This window comes from Mauremys reevesii, linkage group 1, assembly GCF_016161935.1.
Source record: "Mauremys reevesii isolate NIE-2019 linkage group 1, ASM1616193v1, whole genome shotgun sequence".
NCBI lineage: Eukaryota > Metazoa > Chordata > Testudines > Geoemydidae > Mauremys > Mauremys reevesii.
Genome location: NC_052623.1, coordinates 147,899,434 through 147,916,488, shown reverse-complemented (window position 1 = coordinate 147,916,488; position 17,055 = coordinate 147,899,434). Strand labels below are relative to the sequence as shown.

The following is a 17,055-nucleotide window of genomic DNA, read 5'->3' as shown; positions in this document are numbered from 1 at the left end:
TTTATGGTAGGAAAATAAACCAAAAATTGCCATATTTCTAGTAAACACAGACTTTGAAATGTTTTGAATGCATTTTTAATATTTACAAAATCTCAACAATCAACATTAATTTATATTCTGATGCTGAAAACACCTGAAATAATTTATTGCATAATTTATTGTGAGATCAGAGTTTGCACAAGCAACGTAGGCTAGTTACAACTGTAAACAAAATGAAAAATATAAATTAATGTTTGCCACTACTATCAGTGATAAAAATAATGAGCACTTCTATTATTAATCCCACAGGTTAGAGCAATGGAGATGTTATCATGATGAACACACGTTACCATCAACTGGAAAACTATTCATATAATAGATTTTAATCAGTGAACACATGCAAAGAATACAAATTGTTTCATAACATTGAGTTATTTGACTGCTTTGTTTCCAGATGGTGTTCAGATGCCTGGGTTCTATATCCTTTCCAAGATGTAAAACAAAAGCAACAAACATCTAGGAAAAAGTTGTTTTTAACTATGGAAAACTGGTGTCAGGAGTTTTAAAATGAATAAAAATCTATTTTTCAAGCCACTAACCCTTCCTCTCATTGACCTACATTCTGAAATCACAAGAATATTAGAGATTTTTCAGAGAAAGCTATTACACAGTATTTTTTCAGTTTCTCCCAGTTTATGAGACTTAATGCGTGGCATCCTAGCTTGAACACTGATTATTGAAAATAAAGAGGAAAACATTCCATGAAAGTTATTCATTAGTTAAGTGTTTCCCAAACTTTGGATGCCGCTTGTTTAGAGAAAGCCCCTGGCAGACCGGGCAGGTTTGTTTATCTGCCGCATCCTCAGGTCTGGCCAATCGCGGCTCCCACTGGCCGCGGTTCACTGCTCCAGGCCAATGGGAGCTGCTGGAAGTGGCAGCCATTATGTCCCTCGGCCCGTGCCACTTCCAGCAGCTCCCATTGGCCTGGAGCAGCGAACTGCGGCCAGTGGGGGCTGCGATTGGCCGGATCTGCAGATGCGGCAGGTAAACATGTACAGGGAGACTTTGGCAAACCAGTAAAGTGCTTGAAACCACTATGGCTAATTGTTAAATGCAGCCTAGTCAGCAAGATGTAAATTGGCCATTCAGCAATCTCAGCTTGACAAAGGCAGGAGAGGAGGGAGTTTTGGGTGCTACAGAAAGGGCAGCTTGACCCTGCATCCTTCCTGGTAAGAATTGTGTTGAAGTTGCTGATACATGCATTTTAAAAGAGCAGGAATGTCTATTGGGGTCTCAAGGCTGAAAACTTTGGAAAAACCCACACCTATCAATAATCAGAAGGAGTCTCTTGCTTGACCACTGGGACATGTAATTCTATCACTAATGTATAAAAAGGGGGCAAAAGCTTAAGGTGTGGGGACTCTTCAGGACTGGTCTCTCCCTCTGGATACATCTTGTGTTCCCCACCGGCAGACAGGCTGCCACTGTGCCACTTGAGAGCCACACTCAGCTTTGATAATTATTGATGGTTGTGGGTATTTTACTAACCAGTTGCGGACGTGTGTAAGTGCTTGAGACTAAGTAAAGTTTAGCTTTAAGTGAAAGCACTCTTGTGTTGTCCTGTTTGTGCCAGCCATCTATTGGTCGGATGGCTGTGTCTCCCCTGATTTATTTCCTGACACCTCCTCGCACAGAGTAAAAGTTACCAAGAGCTTTGGGTTGAAAGAAGCCCTGGTAACAAAAAAAATGGCCCGGCCTGCCAAGGGCTTTCTCTAAACAAGCGGCATCCCAAGTTTGGGAAACTCTGCATTAGTTCATACATGAGGAAATGGGGGACTGGGTGGCTCAGAGGACTCAGCAAAAAACGAAGCAGTTTATCTCTAGCTCACTGGTTTGAGTTTGTTCCAGGCTCAGAATATCATTGCTGCGTATGGGTGGTTCAGTGACTAATATAAAACTGAGTCAGATGTTAGTCACCTTTCTAACTGGAAGAGGACTATCACCCGGGGGGGGGGCGGAAATTACAGTAGATAATGATTGAAACACTTATGATAATTTTGCCAGTGACCAAAGGTTAAAGTTGACATGGAGAAATATATCAATTTGGGGAAACTTACACCATCAATGCCCTCCCGTACCTATTTTGTGAGAAAAAATGAGGTTTTCAGTGCATAAAACTGGCACCTTTCTTTACATTCAGTTTGCTTCCATGCATCAGGAACAGAATTAGCAGCAAACTGGATGTTAGAGAAGGAGCAGAAATACTGTGTGGGGAAAAAATCCACATCCAAAAAATTTGTTTGTGATACTGCAATGAAGCGGCTGCTTTGCATACCAGGGATATCCATCCTGTGGTCCTCATTTATAGTCCCTGAGGTTCTAAACCCTGTCCCTCAAGAACAACAGTGTTAAGAAGAGAATCAATATAGGTTTATAAATTAAAATATATGTTCCCTGAGCCACACTCAGAAGCTGAAGTGTCTGAATCTGCACTTTTATTAGAGAGGATGAGGACAGTGGCACTAACCTCCCCAATTGTCTCCCACTGCTCCCTTTTAGTCCAGGAACTGCTCTCATATGAGCTTGGAATGTTCTGAGCAGCTGGTCTCTCTTGTCTGCTGCAGCTACTAAGCAACTCCCCCACAGGTTGCCTGTTATACTGCAAGAGAAGAATAGCTCTGGCTGCCCCATGGCCTGCTTCCCTGACAGTCAGTGGAAGCCTCAGGGACAGCAGGATATGAGCTATATGGACTCTTTCTGACCCTAGAGGGCATGCTTAGCCCACAGAGTCACCCGAGACACCAAGAGAGAGTGGAAAAGAAAGGAAGCTGAGAACAAATAACCTGTTACATCTCCCTCATTCTCTGCCCCAATATATATTAGAGCAGCCTAGGTGCAGCTCTAACTTGTGCCAGCTGGCTGTGATCTCCAAGAGACATTGCACCAGCTTTGACATCCAGAGAATGGTGCACACCTACCATTTTATTTCTGTGTCATCAACATGCCCCTTCTCAACCCAGGATGCAGGGAAGTATGTGTATGAGATAAAATACACTTATTCTGTGTCATTTGGGGTTTTCCACCACACCAGAAGAATTCAGTGCAAAACATGCAGATGGTTTCTAATTCCTTTGTGTTTGCTGGGTGAGTGCAAATGGAATGGACATGGACAGAGAATCTGCCACAGTTATGCCTTTTGGGCACCTTGAAGTAATACATATGGCCTTCAAGCTGACATTTTTTTTATATGTACTCTGCACTGATGGATGGAGTCAAATCCATCAGAGGCTTTGTATCACTAACAAATCCAGTTGTACACTGATGGATGGAGTCAAATCTGTCAGAGGCTTTATACCACTAACAACAAATAAAGATGCTCCTTTAATAAATGGAAAGATCATGTACATGTGGAGGAGAAGGAGCTAGATTTTATTCCCACACAAGGTCCATTGTCAAGTTCCTAGGTGACCCTAGATTTCTTACCAATCTTACTTTTTGAGCTTAATACATTACAACACAGCACAAAGAATTAGGCATTAGCAAGTTACAGAGCAAAAACACAGGGAAATGTTAAAGTGGAATGTCAGGCTTCCCTTCATGAAGGAAATGTGCTAGTGAAGTCTGTTGCAGATGACATTGATAACTCAGGCCATTGCTTTTCTAGTATACAGCTAGCATGAATTTATTCAGATTATGAAGGGTGAAGTTTTCAGTGCACTGTAGTAGCTAACACTCCAAAATTATAAGCTATTATTTATCAATTGCCAAGGCATTTTAGGAGAGAGAGAATGGAGATATGGAGAATAAACCCACGGTCTAATGGCTAGATATCTTCAATTGTCAGATGCAACTGAGACTTGCTGCAGCCCGCTGCATGAGCATACCACTGGTGCTCCTAAAGAGCCTTCCCCCTTTTTGCAGGTCTGTGGATATGTTAATGAATTAAAAACCATATTAAATTATTATCAAACATTAATATTATTTGATGTGCCAGATGTAGGAGCAATATTGGGAACCTGATGGAATCTAATATAATTAAAATATGTATAAAAGGGAAGTAAACCATAAGAGGTACAGCTTTGGGCAAAATATTGAAAAACTTTAATGACAGGGTTTGCCTCTTGTATTCATATTGATTTCTTTTAATTTCAGTGATAACGTGAAGAAGTAAGGCTAACATTTCCAATCAAGCACTCATATGCTATCAAGTTCATGAAATACAAACAGAGTGTGTGTTTATAAGGACACTTGACCATAAAGGGGAACAATCAGAAATGTAATAATTGTTTGGTTAATAATCCACAGACTCAGCTCAGCCACACATACTACAGTCCTACTGTTGTTATTGAAACAAAGAGAACAGAAATGGAAGATTCATACATGTTTCGGCCTGCTGGAAAATAGTTCTTGAAATCATAGAATTATAGAATATTAGGGTGGAACGAGACCTCAGGAGGTCATCTAGTCCAACCTCCTGTTCAAAGCAGGACCAACACCAACTAAATCATCCCAGCCAGGGCTTTGTCAAGCTGGGCCTTAAAAACCTCTAAGGATGGATATTCCACCACCTCCCTAGGTAACCCATTCCAGTGCTTCACCACCCTCCTAGTGAAATAGTATTTCCTAATATTCAACCTAGACCACCCCCACTGCAATTTGAGACCATTGCTCCCTGTTCTGTCATCTGCCACCACTGAGAACAGCCGAACTTCTTCCTCTTTGGAACCCCCCTTCAGGTAGTTGAAGGCTGCTATCAAATCCCCCCTCACTCTTCTCTTCTGCAGACTAAACAAGCCCAGTTCTCTCACCCTCTCCTTGTAAGTCATGTGCCCCAGCCCCCTAATCATTTTTGTTGCCCTCCACTGGACTCTCCAATTTGTCCACATCCTTTCTGTAGTGGAAGGCCCAAAACTGGATGCAGTACTCCAATGCAATTATATAATGCATTATATAATGGATTGTTTAAAACAAGTTTAAAGAGCATAAAAGAATGTGGAGTGACTTTGTATAAACTATATGGACTTTAACCTGCACATTTCAGCAATTAGCAGAGTGTTAATGAAGAATCTGTAATTCCAGCAAGTATATCTGCAAAGATACACCATAGAGGCGCCAGCGGAAAGTGATTTTAGAAGGTAAGTCGCTAAGTGGAGAAAACCAGCCAGTGTTCAATGTATGTCCCAAGATAGTTGCAACAGTAGCTATGGCCTAACTTTACACAAGTTGGTGTGACAAGATATGTTGCATAAAGAGACTGGAAAATTCCAGTCCTTGTTGCAAGAACTCAAAAGCTGATGTCTAATTCCCTGATTGGATGGTGAAAGAGTTTACCTCTCTTTTTGGCTGGTCATTTTGAATCTTCAGAAGAAGCAGGGATCATCTTCTAACTCATCCAAGCCAGCACCTCCAAGAAAAGGAACAAAGTTGGACAATCCAGCAGAAATAGGATAAAACAGCCTGTTCTCTTCAGCACATTGCTTCCTGAAAACTGAAGACACCTGGAAGGAAGAAGACTTAGGTCCTGAGCTGACCACCTGCAAATCCTCTTGGTGACATCAAGTACCTATCTCAGACAAGCACTCTTAACTGTCTCTTTCTATTTTCCAGAAATCCAGGTGACTGACTAGTGAAATGGGGAAAAGACTATAGTTGTGTACACCATGTCAACTACTGCTGTGAAGAATAACTGAGCTGAAAGCTGACAACTGAGCAAAGATCTGGTGATAAATAACACACACATTTTCTCTTGGGTGATGACCCAAATCCATCAACTGACCACTTCCTGAAACAGAATACCTAATTAGTAAGGAAGTTTATGTGCTTCTGTATGTTTTTTTTTAAAGATTGTCACAAAGTTACAATGTGTGTCTTTTTTTTGTAACAGGTTCCAATTTAGATTGCTGTAAGGTTGGTTTAAAACTGAATAAATTACTGTTGTTCACTAAGATTATAGAACACTGTACATGTGCCTACCATACTTAGTGGTTTCAAGCTTTAGGTGTATACAGAAAACATAACACAAAGTGTACATGCTTTTTGAACTGCATTCATTCTGTACACACTGTCATAAATGTAGAAGTTTATTTTAGATAGTTAAGAGTGCCAGTCAGATCTTGAGGCTAATATAATTCACTAGGAAAAAGGTAACAAGGGTTGACAATGACTACCATCAGTCCATTGGAAAAAAAAATCTTGGTGAACTGGCATATAAATCAAGTATCAGAGGGGTAGCCGTGTTAGTCTGGTTCTGTAGAAGCAGCAAAGAATCCTGTGGCACCTTATAGACTAACAGATGTTTTGCAGCATGAGCTTTCGTGGGTGAATACCCACTTCTTGCATCCGATGACTGCTTGCATCCGAAGAAGTGGGTATTCACCCACGAAAGCTCATGCTGCAAAACATCTGTTAGTCTATAAGGTGCCACAGGATTCTTTGCTGGCATATAAATAATTGACCAAATTGTCTTGTGATCTAGTTTTGGTTAGCATCGCCACAGTTGATAGCCAGTTAGCACAAGTGAGGCCCTATTGTGAGAAACAATCAAAAATCTATACAAAGTCACATTTCCAGATAGTTATTGAACATAAATGGTATTTTCTATTGTGGCTATATGATTTAATTCTGAAAGCCTGAATGGCTATATTGACCAATGTTCTGGTTTATGTTAGCCAAATCATTGTCCAATACTATTGTTGCCCTCTTATATTCTACACTATTAGTTGTTGTTAAGGATATTTAATAAAACTCTATAAATTAAATTATTGAGTCCCTTTCTTTAGTTAAGCAATCAACATTAATATAACCCTAAGAAAGATGGTACAGGTAATTAGTTAAGTAGTTGCCGAACTGAGGTTTGTCCTATACATTATCTTACCTACAACATTATCCTTCTTGATGGATAGGGGTCTCTCTTCTTTTTTTTTTAAAGTTCAAAACTCTCCCATCTCCCCTTATCATTTAGCTCTCTGTTTTGAACTATTTTTTAGAATAAACAATAAAATGTTGCTATATAACTTTTCTTTTATAGGCATTCTACAAGGTATTATAGCACCTCACCAGTCAAAAGCTAAAAAACAGAAGAGTTCCTCACATTTTCCTTTACAGTCAGGGCCGCCCAGAGGGGGGGGGCAAGAGGGGCAATTTGCCCCAGGCCCCGAGCCCCACAGGGGCCCCCACGAGAGTTTTTCGGGGCCCCTGGAGCGGGGTCCCTCACTCGCTCCGGGGGGCCCGGAAAACTCTTGTGGGGCCGGGCGCAGGAGCTTCTTCGCTCCCGGTCTTCGCCAGCGGGGGGTCCTTCCGCTCCGCGGCAGAAGGACCCCCCGCTGGCGAATTACCGCCGAAGACGGAGCGGGACCCGCCGCCGACGTGCAGCCCGGTCTTCGGCGGTAATTCAGCGGCGGGGGGCCCTTCCATTCCGGGACCCGCCGCCGAAGTGCCCCGAAGACCCGCGGCGGGGCCCCCCCCCCGCCGCCGAATTACCGCCGAAGACCGGGCTGTACTTCGGCAGCGGGTCCCGCTTCGGCGGTAATTCGGCAGCGGGGGGGGCCCCGCCGCGGGTCTTCGGGGCACTTCGGGGCGGGTCCCGGAACGGAAGGGCCCCCCGCCGCCGAAGACCCCGGGCCCCCGGAATCCTCTGGGCGGCCCTGTTTACAGTTCCCTAACTTGTCCTTTAGTGGCACATATTTTAAAACAATTCACATAATGGACATACATAGATCCATGAAAGTTTTTTAAATGTCCAATTGTAACATTCTTATGGGGACCCTGCAGCATAGCATACATGTAGAGTTAAACAAGATATCACCTAGTATTAATAACCCAATTTGTCCTGGATCGTAAAAATAGTTTAATTGAGTTTTCTGTACTTATTTATTTAGAATACTTAATGCAGGATTTCTAAATACTGAAGCATTAATAAAATTGTGGGCTGTAAGATTTTGGTCTAATTTCTATTGTTGGGTTTAGTGTGCAGGTGCTGGGTGGTGTTGATAGCCTATGATACACAGCAAGGAGTCTCAAGCTCAAATGACCACAAGGGCCACATGAGGACTAGTACATTGGCCTGAGGGCTACATTTACTGACACCTCCCCCCTGCCGCCCTCGGCCCTGCCCCCACTCCACCCTTCCATGAGGCCCCGCCCCTGTCCCGCCTCTCCCCCCCTTTTCCTGCCCCCATTCCAACCCCTTCCCTGAAATCTCCACCCCAACTCCACCCCTCCCTGCCTCCAGGGAGGGCAGGAGGGGTGTGGGATGTGGAGAGGGCTCAGAGCAGGGGGTCAGGGTGCGGGGTGCAGCAGGGAGCTCAGGGCAGGAGGTTAGGATGCAGGAGGGATGCAGGAGGGAGCTCAGGGCAATGGGTTGAGGTGCAGGAGGGGTGAGGAGTGTGGCGGGGGTTCAGGGCAGGGGGTTGGGATGCAGCAAGAGGCTCAAGGCAGGGGGTCAGGGTGCAGGAGGGCTGCAGGGGGCTCAGGGCAGGGGGTCAGGTTGTAGGAGGGGGTTCAGGGCAATGGGTTGGGGTGCAGGAGGGGTGCGGAGTGCGGCAGGGGGTTCGGGTCAGGGTGCAGGGTGCAGCAAGGGGCTCAGGGCAGGGGGTCAGGGTGCAGCAGGTTCAGGATGCAGGAGGGGGCTCAGGGCAGTGAGTCGGGGTGCAGGAGGGGTGTGGGGGGTGGTGGGGGGGTGAGGGCAGGGGGTCAGGGTGCAGCAGGGGGCTCAGGGCAGGGGGGCGGGGTGAGGGGGGCAGCAGGCGGCTCAGGGCAGGGCGTTGGGGTGCAGGGTACAGCAGGGGTTTCAGGGCAGGGAGTTGAGGTTCAGTAGGGGTTTGGGAGGTGGGCTCCGGCCCAACACGCACCGGGGGTAGGGCAGGCTCCTGGCCTGCCTGCCCTGCGCCGTTCCAGGAAGCAGCCGGAGCCTGGGGAAGGAGGGACACGGGTGTGTGTGGCTGTTGCTTCAGGCACCGCCCCCAGCAGCTCCCATTGGCTGGGAATGGGGAACTGTGGCCAATGGGAGCTGCTGGGGGCGGTGCCTGAAGCAACAGCCACACACACCCCTGTGCCCCCCTCTTCCCCAGGTTCCGGCCGCTTCCCAGAGTGGCGCGGGGTCAGGGCAGGCAGGCAGGGAGCCTGCCCTGCCCTGGTGCAGGTCGGGCTAGAGCCGTTCTAGGTAAATGCTGAGGGAGGGGGGCACAGAAAATAACCCCGTGGGCTGTGTGTTTGAGACCCCTGGTATACAGGAAGTCAGTCGTCCCTTCAGGCCTTATGACTCTAAAGCTTTTTGCAATTTGTCACTGTCTTTCCTTACCTCTTCATTTGGAAGTCTGACAGAGTCATCCAAAAGTTATGATGTTGTATAAAAGATGCATATTAATAATAATAAAAAGGTACAAATAATATTGGGGGGAGGGGTAAGTTAAACCCGCCTAAAATCCAGAAAATTCTGGAGGTCGGCTGAAACTCAATTCTTAGCCATCCTAAGATATCATAAAAAATATTGGGATATATTCTTCTTTTGTCTCCACTGCATCTATAATTACATCTTGTTCTTTAAATAGAGCACTTATCTAGTTCTTTACTCAGAGTTCACTCTTTGACAAGCTTTGGATGATTTAAAACTTACATATTAAATAACCATGCTGAGATAATGAGATGAATACCAATAATTAGTTACTAGTAGTAAGCAGATAATTTTGCTTTTTTATTAAAAGGTTTGAATATTAACAATCAGTTAACATGATTATTGAAATATTATGCTTATACGTTACATTGTCTTACACAATTAAATGCTTTAAGTATAGATAATTGTATGCTCTTATGGGGAATAGACTACATATTAAGTGGGGAAGTTTATTTGGCTTTTGTTCCTCTTTGATAGTTTCTCTTTTTCTTTATTATGTTTTTATCATAGAAACATAGGGTTAGATTCTGAACCCACTATTCACATAGACAAGCAGTTGATCGTGTCTATTTCCAGTGAAATCTAAAGCTAAACTAATAACTAAAGCTGCAGGGAAGTCAAAGAATTATGAGCCCTGACACGTGGCCTTTATCAATTAACTTTCAGCATCATTGGAGTGGTCCCCATATTCTGCCCCTATCTGGTTTCAGTGCATCAGGGAGTCTGGGCAGAGTTACAGAGTTGATCAAGATTTTTCCAATATGATAACTGTCCAAACAGATTTGATGAAATTGAAATGTTTTCTGGGAACATATTGATTTCATCAAAATTTTCACAGGAAATTATCAAAATATTTCATTTCCACAAGATCGAAACATTTTGTTTCTATTTTATTGTTTTGACTTGTGTTATAGTCATATAAAATAAATTATTTATCAAAATAATAGACAAAACAAAACATGTTTGATAAGATTGAAAAATATTTTTGGAATATTTTGTTTCACCAAAAAATTATGAGATTTTGAATTTTTGTCCTGATTTTAGATAAAACCAAACTTTGAAATCTTGGTGTGATGGGTTGGACCCCCTGCTCCAGGGTGCCACCTGATTCATAGATTCATAGATTGTAGGGCTGGAAGGGACCTTGAGAGGTCATTGAATCCAGTCCCCTGCCCTCATGGCAGGACCAAATACTGTCTAGACCATCCCTGATAGACATTTATCTAACCTACTCTTAAATATCTCCAGAGATGGAGATTCCACAACCTCCCTAGGCAGTTTATTCCAGTGTTTAACCACCCTGACAGTTAGGAACTTTTTCCTAATGTCCAACCTAAACCTCCCTTGCTGCAGTTTAAGCCCATTGTTTCTTGTTCTATCCTTAGAGGCTAAGATGAACACGTTTTCTCCCTCCGCCTTATGACATCCTTTTAGATATCTGAAAACTGCTATCATGTCCCCTCTCAGTCTTCTCTTTTCCAAACTAAACAAACCCAGTTATTTCAGTCTTCCTTCATAGGTCATGTTCTCTAGACATTTAATCACTTTTGTTGCTCTTCTCTGGACCCTCTCCAATTTCTGCAAATCTTTCTTGAAATGTGGTTCCCAGTACTGGACACAATACTCCAGTTGAGGCCTAACCAGCTCGGAGTTGAGTGGAAGATTGACTTCTGGTGTCTTGCTCACAACACACCTGTTAATGGATCCCAGAATCATGTTTGCTTTTTTTTTGCAACAGCATCACACTGTTGACTCATATTTAGCTTGTGGTCCACTATAACCCCTAGATCCCTTTCTGCCGTCCTCCTTCCTAGACAGTCTCTTCCCATTCTGTATGTGTGAAACTGATTGTTCCTTCCTAAGTGCAGCACTTTGCATTTGTCTTCATCCTGTTTACCTCAGACCATTTCTCCAATTTGTCCAGATTCTTTTGAATTATGACCCTATCCCCCAAAGCAGTTGCAATCCCTCCCAGTTTGGTATCATCTGCACACTTAATAAGCGTACTTTCTATGCCAATATCTAAGTCATTGATGAAGATATTGGATAGGGCTGGTCCCCAAACTGACCCCTGCGGAACCCCACTTGTTATACCTTTCCAGCAGGATTGGGAACCATTAATAACTACTCTCTGAGTATGGTTATCCAGCCAGTTATGCACCCACCTTATAGTAGCCCCATCTAAGTTGTATTTGCCTAGTTTATTGATAAGACTATCATACAAGACCATATCAAATGCCTTACTAAAGTCTAGGCATACCACATCCACCGCTTCTCCCTTATCCACAAGACTTATTATCCTATCAAAGAAAGCTATCAGGTTGGTTTGACATGATTTGTTCTTTACAAATCCATGCTGGCTATTCTCTATCACCTTACTGCCTTCCAAGTGTTTGCAGATGATTTCCTTAATTATTTGCTCCATTATCTTCCCTGGCACAGAAGTTAAACTAACTGGTCTGTAGTTTCCTGGGTTGTTTTTATTTCCCTTTTTATAGAGGGGCACTATATTTGCCCTTTTCCAGTCTTCTGGAATCTCTCCTGTGTCCATGATTTTCCAAAGATAATAGCTAGAAGCTCAGAGACCTCCTCTATTAGCTCCTTGAGTATTCTAGGATGTACTGGGGTTCCACTGAGCCCGCCCGTTCCACCAACCTGGGCTCCCTCACCCTGTCCTGCTGCACAGACATACAGGTAGGGACATACCTAGCTACAGAATGACACTGATACTGAAATCAGTGCTACATGAGAAGGCTTTCATCTAGGGAATTGCCCAGCACTTAAGTGCACACCTCCTTTGGGGTGCAAACCCAAAATTATATTGTCTTGTGCTGTACAGAGCTCTATACAGCATAAGCTCATGAAATTCGCTCCCTCCCTCAATGTGGAAGAAGATATGCACAGTTTCCGTGCCCCCATTATGAATTACACAGATTGGTTATAGAATACACAAAAAACAAGTTTATTAACTACAAAACATAGATTTTAAGTGATTATAAGGGATAGCAAACAGATTACTGAGCAAATAAAATAAAATACGCAACCTAAGCTTAATACACTAAATTAAATGGTTAATATTAGCACATCCTCACCCTAAATGTTGTTTTGTGCAGGTTGCAGAGTTTCTTGAAGGTAAACTGCACTTCTTGCAGCTTAAATCTCCAGGTATTCCTTTCACAGGCTAGACCTTTCTCACCAGTGCTCAGCCCCTACCTCCCCCTTCCCACCCCTCGCACCCCCAGCTTAGTTCTTTTATCTCTTTGGGTGTTTTCAGCAGTCTTCCTTCTTGGGTGGGGAGGCAGTGGAGAAGAGCCCGGATTAACTCACTCCCCAGCCTTAAATAGGATTTACATATGGTGGGTATACTTTGTTTCCCAGTTTGACCCCAAACCCCTCTTAATGGAAAAACACTAGAAGTTCCAAGATGGTGTCCAGTACCAGGTGACGTGATCACCTGATCCGGCAGTGTCAAAGCAGCATCCCAGGAAACTTCTCAGAAAGAGGGAGATTAGCATCTTCAAAGTCCTATGGTCCTTCCAGTGGCCCATCCAGGCTAATTGCATACTGTCTGGTGGGTGTTCCCCTTGAGTAAACACTTGTTACATAGTCAATATTCATAACTTCAGATACAGAAATGGTACATGCATACAAATAAGATAATCACATTCAGTAAATCTTAACCTTTCCAATGATACCTCATTGGATATCTTATATCTCTATGAAGAATATGGGGCATAGGGTCACACCTGGAATTTCCAACAGCGGGGAAATTCTGAATTTTGACCAAATCTAGTTACAAATAACTTGGATGTCACTATTTTCTCACCAATTTTTCCCTAGGAATTGGAGAGAGATTGATAGTCCAAACAGTCTCCTGTACATAGTGTTGCTTTTTGAGGATTGGGAGGACTATTACATTTTTCCTATATGTTGGCAGATTTGCTTGTCTGACAAAGCAATGATAATTCCAGTTAGCAATCTGTGACTTTCACCAGAAAAGGGTGATCAACAGTGTTGTCAGTTTATGATTTTTATCAGAAGCCTTGTGATATTTAATGGTTTTGTTAAAGGCTCAGCTGTTGGAACCAGATTATTAACTGAGAATCACAGGGTTTTGGTTAAAAAAACAATGAGGAGTCCGGTGGCACTTTAAAGACTAATAGATTCATTTAGGCATAAGCTTTCATGGGTAAAAAACCTCACTTCTTCAGATGCATCTGAATAATGTTCTTTTTGAATTACAGGATCAGCAAAACCCTCCACTGTCCTTTAGCAGCCCCAATTTATTCTCTGATACCCAGAAAAATGAGGGAGAGATTACTCTCTTATATGTGGATTTCTTTACCAACATACAAAAATGTGAACAAATGGACTGAGAATCCAGTACTGCAGCAATTTGTACAATGTTAATTTATGCATGCCTTTTTGTTTTATACAACTTTTTCTATTCAATAAAAATGCATAGTTACCATAGAAACCGCTACATACCACATGGTAAGATGCAGGCCTTTTTTAAAACAAACAAATTCTGTAGACCTACAAATACTAATCGCCAATGTACATGTTCTCAGAGCAACAGAGCTTTGTCTCTGGTTCCCTGTCCTGTTGAAGCCAGAAATGATACTTCCCACGGCAGCCTACATCATCGCCCTTCTACACATGCAATGATGATGATATTTTCCTGCCTCATTCTTCATGCTCTGATAATGCGTCTTTTGACAATTCTGTTCAACAGTTCCTCTTTCCAAAAAGAAGGCTATCAAAATAGGACCCTCTCAGTCTTGGAAACTTACCACTCACTCAGAGTTCCAGCAGGAATGACTCCTTGTAACTAAGAGGCAATTAATAAACCCATGAGTGTACCAGTAGAAGCACCAGAGGTAAGACATATGCATATTGAGACTAAACACAGAGGATGAAAAAGACAAATGCGATTTATTTCACTGTCCTGCCTAATCTACTCTTCTTTTATTTGTTATTCCCTCTATATCTTGTTTCAATCTGTTTCTTCTTACAAACATTCTTGGCTTTTCATTCTTTATCACATAGAGTTTAAAATAATGTCCCTCCCCTCTGGAAACTACCTACTTCATAACTGTATCTATTAAAATTCCTCTTGGTTGCTATGTGAACACTGTCTGCTTCTATTTTTCTCTGCCTCTTTGCGCTATTTAACACTTTCATGTCTAAAAAGAGTTATCTTTGTTGCCTGATCTATTGATTACTTAAAATGTTCCAATTAATACTTTGAGATTTGATCGTTGCTCAGCCCAAGATTTGGCCCAGTATTATTCAAATTCCTGTTTAATTGGGAACCCTGACATGAATGGTTGCAACATTCACACTTAGGAAAAACCTTCTTTATTTATAATAGTTTATTAACACAATTGCCAAAGTTACAAACACTCCAACCCTGCAAGGCAGGTAGAGATAATACAGAATGAGCTAAGCATCCATATACTCACACCATCCCTTGCAGAACAACCTTATCATCTTCCCCCTCATCATCATCATCATCATAAGTGGCATCTTCAAAGGCATGGAGGATACAGCTTTCATAATGTGTTGCACCAACACCACTATGCCTAATGCATGTTCAGTAGAGGTCAGCACCTTTTCTTTATTTGTAGTTCCTCATGCTACCAATGTTGGGGTGTCCTTCTCCCATAGATTATTAATCCTTTTACTTCAAGTTCATCACCATATATGTCCATTAGTTACCATGGCATTCTCAAGGTCAGACATTTGCTGATCTCCCTAACTTAAAATATCCCAAGCTGGTATAAACTAGCATCTTGCAGTTACCTGTCACCAGGTTAGTCATTACAGCATTCTATCTTGTGATATCTTATGATCTAGGGTTACTCTTAGTTAGCTACTTATGCTAAGGCTTTTGGAGCCTTATGTCTTGATTAGTTTGGTTAAGCTAGTGTCTTATGAATGTTGAGGCCTATAGGCTCATTGTATTACTGCTTTAACTTACACATATGACTATACCTATGCACTGATACCTATAAGCTACACCTTTAACAGAAGAAGTTTCAAGAAAATATTTTGTAATTATTAAGAACACTTGGATGAGTCTCAATCTACATAATTTAGTTTAACTTTCTTAATGATGTGTATTACCTTTCAACGGGAGAGAATTTATCTCCTATTAAGTGAAGAGCAGGAACTACCTTATGCAAGAGAATTTTTTTCTCCTTTAGTTGCTGCGTGCAATATCAATCATACACAGACACATTTTCAGATGTGTTCACTAATCACAGGTGCCTCATTTTTGGGTGCTCAGCTTAATTTGTTGCTTTTATCTGTTCATCAAATGGCCAGAGAGCAGTTGGGATTCATTTATGAGGAAATACTTAAAAACAGCAAAGTATGTATATAACCTGCCAGTGATGACCAAGCTGTGGGATATGAAAACAATCTACAAATATCTGAAGAGCATAAATGCAAAGGATGGAAAGGAATTATGTAATATATAATGCCTGATGTTAGATATGTGGTTGTAACAGAGTGATTAAATTAAATTTAGAAAGGGATTAGTTAGGGTAAAAGTCAGAGGGAGGGAAATAAACAAACCAACCAACCAATCTCACTATTCTTGACACAGTGATATATTATAACCATCCCAGTGTGCAGAAAGAATAGCAAATATGTCAGGCGACCAGCTTGGCTTAATAGTGAAATCTTCGGTGAGCTTAAATTTAAAAAGGAAGCTTACAAGAAGTGGAAATTTGGACAGATGACTAGGGAGGAGTATAAAAATATTGCTCAAGCAGGCAGGGGTGTAATCAGGAAGGCTAAGGCACAACTGGAGTTGCAGCTACAAAAGGATGTGAAGGGTAACGAAGGGTTTCTACAGGTATGTTAGCAACAAGAAGGTGGTCAGGGAAAGTGTGGGACCCTTACTGAATGGGGGAGTCAATTTAGTGACACATGATGTGGTAAAAGCTGAAATACTCAATGCTTTTTTTGCCTCAGTCTTCACAGACAAGGTCAGCTCCCAGACTGCTGCACTTGGCAACATAGTATGGGGACGAGGTGAGCAGCCCTCAGTGGTGAAAGAATAGGTTAAGGACTATTTAGAAAAGCTGGACATGCACAAGTCCATGGGTCCAGATCTAATGCATCCAAGGGTGCTAAGGGAGTTGGCTGATGTGATTGCAGAGCCATTGGCCATTATCTTTGAAAATTTGTGGTGATTGGTGGAGGTCCCGGACAATTGGAAAAAAGCAAATTTAGTGCCCATATTTTAAAAAGGAAAGAAAGAGAACCCGGAGAACTACAGATCAGTCAGTCTCACTTCAGTCCCTGGCAAAATCATGGAGCAGGTCCTCAAGGAATCCATTTTGAAGCACTTGGAAGAGAGGAAGGTGATCAGGAACAGTCAACATGGATTCATCAAGGACAAGCCATGGCTGACCAACCTGATTGCCTTCTATGATGAGATAACTGGGTCTGTGGATATGGGGAAAGCGGTGGATGTATATCTTGACTTTAGTAAAGCTTTTCATATGGTCTCCCACAGTATTCTGCCAGCAAGTTAAAGGAGTATGCATTGGATGAATGGACTATAAGGTGGATAGAAAGCTGGCTAGGTTGTCGGGCTCAATGGGTAGTTATCAACTGCTTGATGTCAGTTGGCAGCCGGTATCAAGCAGAGTGCCTCAGGGGTCGGTCCT

General features: G+C 42.5%; 1 long non-coding RNA gene across 2 annotated transcripts in view; it reads right to left on the bottom strand.

The window, feature by feature from the left end:
- The window catches only part of LOC120379866, a 100,797-nt gene extending 91,867 nt beyond the window's left edge, over nucleotides 1-8,930 (bottom strand). For both annotated transcript variants that reach the window (XR_005587620.1, XR_005587621.1), the window contains exons 1-2: nucleotides 8,829-8,930; nucleotides 5,311-5,477 (exon numbers count right to left, since the gene is read on the bottom strand). This is a non-coding gene — a long non-coding RNA (uncharacterized LOC120379866). The remainder of the gene's footprint in view (nucleotides 1-5,310; nucleotides 5,478-8,828) is intronic.
- Nucleotides 8,931-17,055: the final 8,125 nt, after the last annotated feature.